This window comes from Lonchura striata, chromosome 4, assembly GCF_046129695.1.
Source record: "Lonchura striata isolate bLonStr1 chromosome 4, bLonStr1.mat, whole genome shotgun sequence".
NCBI lineage: Eukaryota > Metazoa > Chordata > Aves > Passeriformes > Estrildidae > Lonchura > Lonchura striata.
In genome coordinates, this window is record NC_134606.1 from 11903976 (window position 1) to 11914840 (window position 10865).

General features: G+C 41.2%; 1 protein-coding gene across 2 annotated transcripts in view; it reads right to left on the minus strand.

The window, feature by feature from the left end:
* KIAA0232 (KIAA0232 ortholog) overlaps positions 1–10632 on the minus strand; it is a 61238-nt gene extending 50606 nt beyond the window's left edge. For both annotated transcript variants that reach the window (XM_021550725.2, XM_021550724.3), the window contains exon 1: positions 10507–10632. The gene's annotated coding sequence lies outside the window, so the exon portion shown is untranslated. The remainder of the gene's footprint in view (positions 1–10506) is intronic.
* Positions 10633–10865: the final 233 nt, after the last annotated feature.

Here is a 10865-nt window from a genome sequence, read left to right on the forward strand (position 1 = left end):
TATACCATCATTAGAAAAAAAAGAAACTTTACTGGATTATATACTGAAAGGTAGATACTGAAAACTAACATGCTGTTTACTTACACAACCTGCAAGTGAGTCTCTAAACACTCAAACTTACTCTTTACACATTTTGAGACATTTCTACAGAGAAGCCAATCTCTTGGATAATCCATAGATAATACTTTTCCTTCCTCCAGTTCTCAAAAGGGAAAACATCTGTGTTTCCAGTGTTTCATGCTGCCTACTGCTACATGTTAACAATTAGACCAAACACATTCTCACACAATAGTTAAGTCAAAACTGCTGTTTTATACAAAGTTTCCTCTATTAGACTTTGAAATACACCAGCGCATTACAGAGTTTAAATTAACAGCTCTCATTTACAAAACTTTTTTCATCCATTTGAGACTGTTCATTTATTCAATGAACAGAGGAAAAAAATAGATTTTTTTTTTTTTTAATGTGGATAGAACACATTTTTGTGGATAGTCCACATTTTTTAACCAGGACAATGTTTTTCAAACTAATGTTTTTTTCCCAGAATTGTTTCATTAAAAGCAAACAATATGTCCTCTCTCTGGCAACTACAGGTAGAAAAACTATGAAAATCCTAATTAATATTTTAAAAAGTAAAAACTTTATCAAGTTTGGTCAACAACATACTAAAATCACATACATAGTGCGGTAAATTTCAGTCCCCTTTAGAAAACTGTTAGTCAAAAACATGACCACATAATATGCTGGCAACAGAATTCCAAATTGTTCTTATATCTACAATTTTACCCTAATTTCTCTTGTTTCTTTCTACAAAAATGTGAACAAATCCTTAATAGACAAACCAAGCAGCTACACACTGGGAAAGGCCCAAAACCAAAGCCTATTTAAAGTCTAGCAAGCAATGGAATTCCTGTGCTTAATTTCACATGGTATTTAAAAGACATGTGAATTTAGAAGTAAGAGAAGTTGTTATTTTTTAACCACATTCCTTGATAATCTAAGGAATTTAGCTGTGTAGTCTTCAGAGCAAGGACAGTTTTTTATGCACTGGTGATGTTTGTTGTTACTGCACAACAAACAGCAAGAGCAGCAGCTTGATTCATGACCAAGGCACTGAAACACTACAGAAATACTGTCTGCTATGAGAAACAGAGATTAAACACCTGGCTGGAATCAAAGCACTAAAAGTGGTCAGAAGCATAAAAGCAGCTCTGTGAGTCACCTTTAAATATACATAAAACCATCTTTTTTAAGAAGCATTACCAAGAGGTGCAAGAGTGATACAGTCTTATTTGTAATGGGTTTATGCTTTATAGGGAACTGATGTCTTAACAAGGCTGGGCTTATGGTTTTAGGGTAACTCAAGTCGAAGAACCCACAGGGAAGACAGAAACCAGTGTGTGGGTGTTACTGCTAGATTTTTTTTTTTTCCTTGCAAATCTGCAATCTTATTTTCATAACACTTATCCAAATGAAAATTTGAAGTTGCTAATCCTGTATAAAAGCTTAATGGAATTACTCAAAGGAATCAAGAGCTACCATGTAAGCCCTAGTTACTCTAGGTTAGCAAAGAAAAAAGAACAAATATAATCAAGATGACACAAGGGGAAGTCACAAGCACAGTTCTGAACAATTCTGCTCTGGGACCTGTATTACCTGGAAAATGAGATGAGTGACACAGTTTAGAAGCTACCAAAGGACAGCAAGTGATCAGGAATAGTGACTTCAGAGCCACTGAAACAATACAGAAGGCCATTATGAAATTGGACTGGACAACAAAAGATAAAATATAGCATAGGCAAACTTGAAATGAGGCAGAGGGGCAATAACCACCTGATGCTATTCAGGCATAAATCAATGAGTTGTGAGCTATTAATCCATATCTCTCCTGACTGTTCAATATCTATTTTTTGTTACTGGAAAGTACTAATAAGTTAGTAAGATCTACATACAAAACTTCTCACAACAACTAGTACAATTTCTTGCAAGAGATTCCAAAGACTCAAAAAAAAAGAACAAAACAAAACAAAAAAAAAAACAAAACCAAACAAATAAACATAAAAAACCCACCCAAAACTTAAAAGACTTTCAATGGAAATTGTGTAAGAGAGATCCTTTGAGAGTTTTCAACTCGACAAACCATATCAGGGTCAGGAAATCCCCTAGGCTGAAAACAGTGTATGGCTGAGGGAGAATTTAGGAGAGATATCATTCTCCCTGTCCTGTTTTTGTCCCTAACTGCTCCTTTAGAGATGATGTTGCAGACAAGTGCAGGGTTTATCAAAGTCTTTGTCTGAACCAGTATTGCTGTTCTTGCAAAACAGTTATGTTTACCATCATACAAGAACAACAATTCAAAAAAACAGTTGCTGGAGGAGTGCAACAAGCTGATCTACTCACAGGGCTGCACATTATTAACACACAGGAACTTTGTTTAAAGATGTCAAAACATCAATCCTGTCAGGGAGCAAAAACCGAGCTATGGGAAACAGCTGTTAACAGACAGCAGAATTAGCAGGTGAGACACTTGCACTAGGGGGTCAGCTGCATATCAAAGACTCCAAATTCTTGTCATCAGTGTATTCCTCACTTCTGCAAAACAAGAATGTACGCAAAACTAAAACTTCTAAGCTAAGAAAAAAAAAAAGGCAAGACAGAAAGGGGAAAAGCATGACCTAACAACAAAATCTGCAGACACTGTGTACACCCCAAAACTTCATCATTTCAAAGAATTGCAAGGTTTGAATGTGCCTTCATAAACAATACTCTTTTGGAAAGGTTCTCATGTACAGCAGGCTTGTAAAGAATCATCTCTGCAGAGTGGAGACTTATCAAATAGTCCTTCAGTATATATAATATTATTTTTAAAAATTCATTAATAAGCCTAATAGTTGGCAAGTTTTGCAGATCATGGTTCAGTGGGAGTCTTGGTAATTTGGGAAGTAGATTTTATCTTCAAGATGGAAGTATTTTTATTTCACAGCATCACTCAAGAAGCTGCTTCAGGAGGTCAACTTAATATTAAAGTTGTATTTTAAAAAACCCAAAAGCAAGCATGTCATTATGCAGCACATAGATACCATTTCAATAAACAGAATGAGCTCAGAGCATTTCTGACAAAATCAAACAATCTCTGATAGTACAGATTATGCAATTGCACCAGATAAATTTAAGTACAGCACATCTGTAACTTGCAACCACCTCAAGCCTTTTACTATGTACACAAGCAACAGACTACACATCATTGATTACCACCATCATACTTCAATAACACTTCCTCAGATTTAGGGAAACATTAATGGAGTTAACAAAACTGGACAGATCACACATGCACATATTTTGAGCTCACCAAGACACTTATCTTCAGGATTTTTGGCAATTGAACTCTGTAAGCTTTCTCCTACTTGTATCTCACTATATTTACTAGCCTTAGTATCACTTAGAATATATGAAGGACTTAAAAACACAATACAGGATACAGTCAAGTAATGGAAAGATTAGATATATGCTCTTGACTATTTGATCTTTCCTGCCCTCTTGATGTCCTTTATTTACTTAACTTTTAAAGCAGTTCAAACTATCTGCTACCAACAGGTACTTGCCTGTGTTTGAACTCCATTCCCAAGTGGGATGCTAATACGTTGAGGCCTGTGCACCAAGTTACACATGTGTGCATTAAAACAGACATGACCCCAGTTCTGAACACCTCTGTGAGCAGACACAGGCACTCACCCATGTACCCCAACATGTGCTGCAGACACCCCCAGGGCACAGGCAGTCACCAGGCGGAATCATCCTCCAGGCCACCAGTGGGACCACCCCAATAAAATATTCAGTGCTCTTCATATCAACTGGAATCCAGGTCCACTCTTGTAGTGCAACCATACAAGATTTAGTTCTATATACAATTTACTCTCAGGCACACACTGTATCTTTCAGTCGGGCAAGGAAAAGGAGTATAAATTATGAATGCCAAAGATCCAACTACCACCAGTGTTCATTTAAAGGCTACAATATTTGTCCTGCTATTTATACTTGCAAGGTTAATAATCCATCTGTATATAAACTCATTAAAGACTACACTGTATATTTTACTCCAGTTTATTAATTTCTTTAATTTGTATGAAGGTATTTTCTGAACACTTGCTATTGATGCTTTCTATACTTGGTCTGCAGCTCAGGGAGTTAATTACTATCTTGCTGAAAAGCTTTAAATAGCCTCATAAAGAGTTTAAAAAATATAACCTCACCTAATTATATAGCCTTTTCGACAGTTATTTTAATAAAAAAAAAGTTTCTATAAATTCAGTGGGAAGTCATATACAGACAATGTTTTCATTAGTAAGAGTATAAGAACTTACAGGATGTGTCAGCCACAGGAGGCTCAGTAAACACCAAGACTTCTGACAAGTTGAATTTGCAAGCTCTACCACTTAACCAGCAGAGAAGATACTGACTTTACAGCACATACAATATGGCAGACCTACAAAGGAAATAGTTTCAAATACTTTTACCCTGCCCCTCTACCACCTCTGATTTTTATCACAAAATATTAGTAAATTAGCTTCTATCTATTTATGAAATTGAGATCCAAAGTAGGATACTCGGCAATTTTGAAGAGAACAGCAAGTCAACATGAAATCATTTCTATTTTAGCATTTGCATGAATTTGCATAGGCATTTATTGTTCAGTTTATGTTGTAAGGCTGCCAGGCTGTCTTTTTCCATTAAAATAGTGATGATATTTGTTACTGTATCTCCACTTTTATGATTAAGAATGTTGTTTAAAAACACTATTTATTAAAAAAAATGAATAACTGAATAAATAGGAAAATTTAATATTGTTCTTAATACATTTGTTGTTTGATACAACAATGACAGCTGATACTTCAAATGACAGTTGAATAGGTCATTGAATACTAAAATGCAACCAGAAAACCTCTTACAAAAACAGCAGGTCATCGTTGCATTAATTCTCTTAAAGGAAGTTACTGTACTGTTAACCAAGGCATTTCTTTCACAATTAAAGAACAAAGTTACTAAAAACTGGAACTCTGAGGTCTCTCTGAAGTCAGTAAGATATTCAGTTCAAAGAGGCTGGTGAAAAAATCATCTACATATCATTAAATAATATCTGAACTTACAGAGGCATTTTAAAACTTTGGTGTCACCTCATACAATTCAACATGACTTCCATCAAAACTGCTATAAAAACATCAATAAAACAAAAATTACTAAGGTAATTCAGTTTCACTGTCAAATGCAGTGGATTGAACTTCTACCCCAGAAAACAACCAGAAGAGGAATTTACTGAACAGTAGTCTTTAGCTAATTAGTAGCAGTAATTAGCTCAAAATCTTCAGAGAGCAGAATCAAATATCATGAAACAATAAAGTTTTAAAAGTACTTTTAAAAGTAAAGATATGAACCCAACAAATAACTGGAAGCTGGCTCCATTTCTTTCAGGACATCCCAGTGTCCTAAATACAATACAATATTTAAAGTTGCACATCCATTCAGCCAGTCTTCAATTTTGGTTCAAGTTCATAATAACACATTACAGTGTTACAAGGATCTAGTAAGAATTAATTACTCATCCAGTGGCAGCAATATGCATTACTGATTTCTTCATTAGTGATTCTTCAAGCAGACGTTTTCCTTTAGGCTAATAAAACACACTGTTTTCTTAAAAAGTACATATGACACATGCTAAATTAAAAAAAAAAATCTTGAATCAATCTGTGTTTTAGCATGTTTTCCCATTTTACTGTTGATGATTATTATCTCAATCTAAGTCCTGACTATGCTAACACTACCTGGAATAACCCTGCAGAGGATACAGATCTTGCAACTCCGCTCTGCTGCTCTGATGTTGAAGCTGTGCCATCTTATGTCAGGTTGCTTTATGTTTTCTGGCCTTCAGCTACCCACAGTCTCTTATTCCTTTCTCTCTCTCTCTCTGTACTTTCTTCCACAGTCTATAGATGCAAAATCTCATCAGCAAGGCAACCATGTCTGCCTTCAGAATTCTTCTACAACCAAACCATATAAAATAAAAACAAACCATAAAAAACAAACTCACACAATTTAACAACCTACAAAAGGGATAACAGCTACTCCTTTCCATACAGCACCTTAAACTCAAGCACATGAAAATGAAATTTCACTTGAAAGCACTCAGTGGTACAGCTGATAGAAAACTTCATGTAGGTCTCTTTTTTCAATCCTAGCCCAACACTCTATCCAGCAGACCTTATTCTTCTGGTAAATCAAATAGTAACTAGAGGAAGATTTTTTAAAGCTGTAAAAACTCCACAGAATTATTCATATTTCATCCCTGTTACAACTTATTTTTATTTATTAACAGACCTTTTTGCACAGAGTATAAATTTTCACATGCAATCCTTTCTAGAATAAGGCCTAGAAAGTTACAGCCACAAGTAACATTAGCATGGACTGCATATTTGAAATTTCTTCCTCACGATACAGCATAACCCAGAAATTTAAACATTCCCCAAATTGTATTAAAAATTAAAATCACTACAGCAAGCCTGAGCACAGACTTAACAGGATATAACTAAAATTACATGTAATATCAGAACTAAAAAAATGAATTTAAATACATCATAATTTATATTTCCACACTAAAAGAATTAAAATATTACATATAATATCACAAGAGTGAAAAATTAATTTAAATACTTCATTATTTAAATTTCCACACTACTGTCTCAGAAATTAGTCTCTTGGAAAGACAGGTTCCATATGTCCTCTTTGGTATCAAAGTTATGAACAGAATTTAGATGCAGAAACAAAACAAACAATGTACAGTATTATGCAGGTAGATCCAAACATCCTGCATATGAAATGATAAAGGAAGTAGATAATTAAAAAATTTAAATACTCAGTAGCTTCCAATAAAGCTACAGAAATAGCTGCTAGTAAGATGTCTGTGAAAGAATAATCTTTGTACTGAATGTTTAAGAGACTGAACCCTTCCCCTCATCCCCAACCACCTCTATGGGCCAATAAAATACTCATTCAATCTCTTAATATCCATTAAAAATGTACCCAAACAACTTTAAGAAAGTAGAGCAAGATGCTTTTTAGTAAAAATATTGTAACTAGCCCATATAGATATTTTTCGACTAAAACATTCTGACATTCCCACAGTTATGTAGTACTTCTGATTAGAAAAATCTAATAAACTATTTCCAAATTAACAAAAAAACATAATTTTCCTTCCAATCAGACAATTTTCCTTTTGTCTGTGTATCGAAACATCACTGAGCACATCAGTACTCATTTGAACATTTTTCTTTTGTAATATGTGATTGACATTAGTTGAAAAAAAATTCCTGGGGCAGGACTATGGGGATGGACAACACAACTTATTTCTGCAATTCCATTTACAAATTATCCAACCAGCCTGTCACTTTTCTTGGGCAAAAATGAAGGATACCAATCTCTGTTCCATGAGACAGAAGAATATCCTAAAAACAGACTATCCCAATAAACAGAACATATTAAATACCTTCTACAAGATCATTTGTATTCCAAGCTCCACTAGCAATGCAGATAATGGGAATATTTCCTGCTAACTCTACAGGAATTTAAGTCTTACTGCCTTCACCACATTCTGCTTTACCAGACATTGTTGCCTATCCTATTATAGTACTAAGTTGTCACTTTTAGTTATTAGCTATTGCTTAAAGAAGCAGCAAACTGAGACATGATTGTGCTAGGACTCCAGCTAAGTATATAAAGCGTCCATTCTGACTGTACAACACTATGCCTAAAACCCAGTAAAATCCTTCAAGAAAATTCACCTGTGCAACCTCTTGGCTGCTTCATTCCCCCTATCTGCCTAGAAACAAGATGCTCAAGAAGAACAAATAATGAAGTTTTGAACAGTATCTAGTTCTTCTGACCCTATTCCTGCTAGAATGCACAGCAAATGAGCAAAGGAAATTGGTGACATCATTTTACCCCTCTGGAATTTCTCTTACTTGGAAGAATCACAAATAGCAACAAAAAAAGCAGAGGGGAAAGCTGAAATATGCCCATGAAACAGGCATAATAAGGTAAGTTCAGGGCCTCCATTTTTTCTTCTTGGGTCATATGGATCTCTCTGACCTTTATTTTCCTTCCAATTCCACTGCTCATGAGCACTAAAGCTGGAGGGTCATATACTTAATCCAAATTTGCAGAAAGTGTGGCCTCAAAGGGTCTTAATCCCAGTGGTGCTCCAAACAGATGGATAAAGTTCTGTCACTGTACACGTGTTAATATCTGTCAAGCAGAACATGGTGGGGATATACGCTGCTGAGGCATTTAATGGCCTGTCTCTGGATTTCCCCCATAATTGTCAAGTATTTGAAAATAAATAACATCATGAATATATAACATACTACTAATTTTATTCAAGTCACATCCCCTTTTATATCTCAATGATGAAAAGAGAAGATTTTGATACCTATATGGTATGCTTTACTGACTAGAATGATTGTACACTACCATTTTAGCATATCCATACTAACAAGACACAGCAGATGGAGGATTAGTACAAAATAAAATCTGTACAGTTACATGTCAAGTAACAATCAAGTTCCATGTCATTTACTTTTGTAAGGCATATTTTTGTCTTAAATAATAAAGAAAAATGTCAATTACAGACTTCCATGGATTGTGAGGAGTTTGCAATACCTAGGGTTTAAGCACTGCGGTGAAGTACTTTGTTTTACACAATTATCTACTGAATCATGATGAGTTCACTTTTGACAGCTAAGAAACCAAAGTCAATCGGCAATTCCCACTTCATTCCAGGAATATATGGTGTACAAGAGAAACCATAAACATTTTAAAGGGTTTGAATGAAGAAAAGCAACTACACATACCACAGAGGCCTCCGATCTCAAGCTTATAAATTACTGCCCAAATCACTTATACACAGAAAAAAAACAGAATACAGGAACGTGTTTTATTTGAAACGAAGGACAAACATTTTTACCCTTCAGATCAGTATCAGGTACTGCAACGAGTAATTAAAACAAAGACGAGACAGGAAAAAAAGCACCGCACTTTCGTTTTTCTCAAAGTTTCATAACACGACTCAATACGTGTATACTTTTAGTCGAGACGACACGAAGAGAAGAGGGAAAGGAGTTTGCTGGAGCGAAGTGTCAGTTTGTGTCACTTCTGCATTCAGCTGTAACCTTCGCCAAACCTTGTCCCCCACCCCGCCCATCGCCCGCGAGAGGCCGCGGCCGGCGGTCCCGCCCCAGCGGCGCCCGGCTCGCAGCGCCCATAGGATGCGGCTCCCGTCAGTCTCCCATCAGCCCAGCTCCGCCTCCTCAAACAGCAGCAGCCCTAGCCTTCCTATCCGCCTTTTGCCTTCAATAGGCCCTAAAGGACAATGCTGCTTCAAGGGGAAAAAATATTTGTTAAAAATTTTAAAAATTAAAAAAAAAAAAAAGAAGAGGGGAGCGAGCCCCGCCAGATCGGCCCCCGAGGCAGCGCTGTAACGCCGCGGCTCAGCCGGGGCGGTTTCCATCGGCCCCAGCCCGTCCCCAGCTCCCCCTCCCCGGTGCGCTGAACGCCCGCGCAGGATGAAAGGTCACGGCATGAGCACCAGCCGGGCCCGGCAGCGGCGCAACCCCGTCACCTCAACCTCGGGGGCAGGCGGGGCAGGCGAGGCGCTGCCCGGCTCAGGATCTCCCTACCCCGACCCGAACCGCCGCATCCTCCGCTTTGCCGTCTGCTGGCGCCGGATGACACCGGCGGGGGCCGGCACCCGCGGCGGGTGGGTGCTGGGTGCCGCCTTTCCCTCCCTCCTTCTCCTCCTCTGCTCCCGGGCGTGACCCAGCCCGAGGGCACCGAGCCGCTGCTCCCGCTGCAGGCTGGCGCCTCCCTCCCGGCCGCGGCACAAGCCGCTCACCTGGCGCCAGGTCCCGCCGGGATGGAAGAGGGGGAGTCGGCGGCAGCCGCGGAGGGCTCGGCGCCCCTCCCGGGCAGCGCTCTGACCGGGGCACCCCGGCCGGGCCCCCGGCCCCGCCCCCGAGCCCTGCCCGCCGCCGGCCGGCAGCCGCCCCCCGCCCGGCCCCCGGCGCTCCTGTCACCCCCTCCCCGGCCCCTTCCTCCCGCGCCCCCCGGCTCGCTCCCGCCGTCCTGCGCAGCCCAGGAGCGGGACGCGCCGTCCCGGGAAACCGTCCTCCCGGCGGGACCAGGCCCGGCCCCGCCACTCCTCCTCTCGCCGGGCTGTTAGCGGAGCGGGCAGGGATGCGCGGGCCTTCCCGGCCGGGCCCCGCGCCGCCGGCCCGGCGCTCCCGGGGCTCCAGCCCGCCTGTCCCAACGCAGCGGTGGGGAGGAAGCGGGGGAGGGGAAGGGCGCCCGCCGCCGCCTCCCGGCTCCGTCCTCCCGTTCCACGGGCAGGGCGGCTGCCGCTCTCCCTCCCTCCCTTCAGCCCTGCCCCTCCCTCTGCTCCCCGGGCCCGCGGCGGGCATTTACCTGCCGTGGTGGCGCAGAGCGGGGCCCTGGGGCCTCTGGCAGCCGGAGGAGGCAGCGGACTCCGTCCCGCTGCTGCCGTCCCCGAGTGAGGCGGGCGGGACGGAGCCGGGACCTGCCCCGGGAGGCGTTACGTAAACCGGCGGCGGCGGCGGTTCCAGCGCCACGGGGAGGGAAGGAGGGAGGGAGGGGGCCGGGCCGGCCGCTCCGTCACCCGGCAACGGGACTCAGCGCCCCGGCGGACCGTGCCGCCAGCTCCGCCCCGTATCCCTCCGCCCAGAGGGCGGCCCTGATCCCAGAGCCGCGGGGCTGCGCCGGGAGGGTGCGGAGGGCTGGCGACCACCGCACCGGTGGGCGGGAGG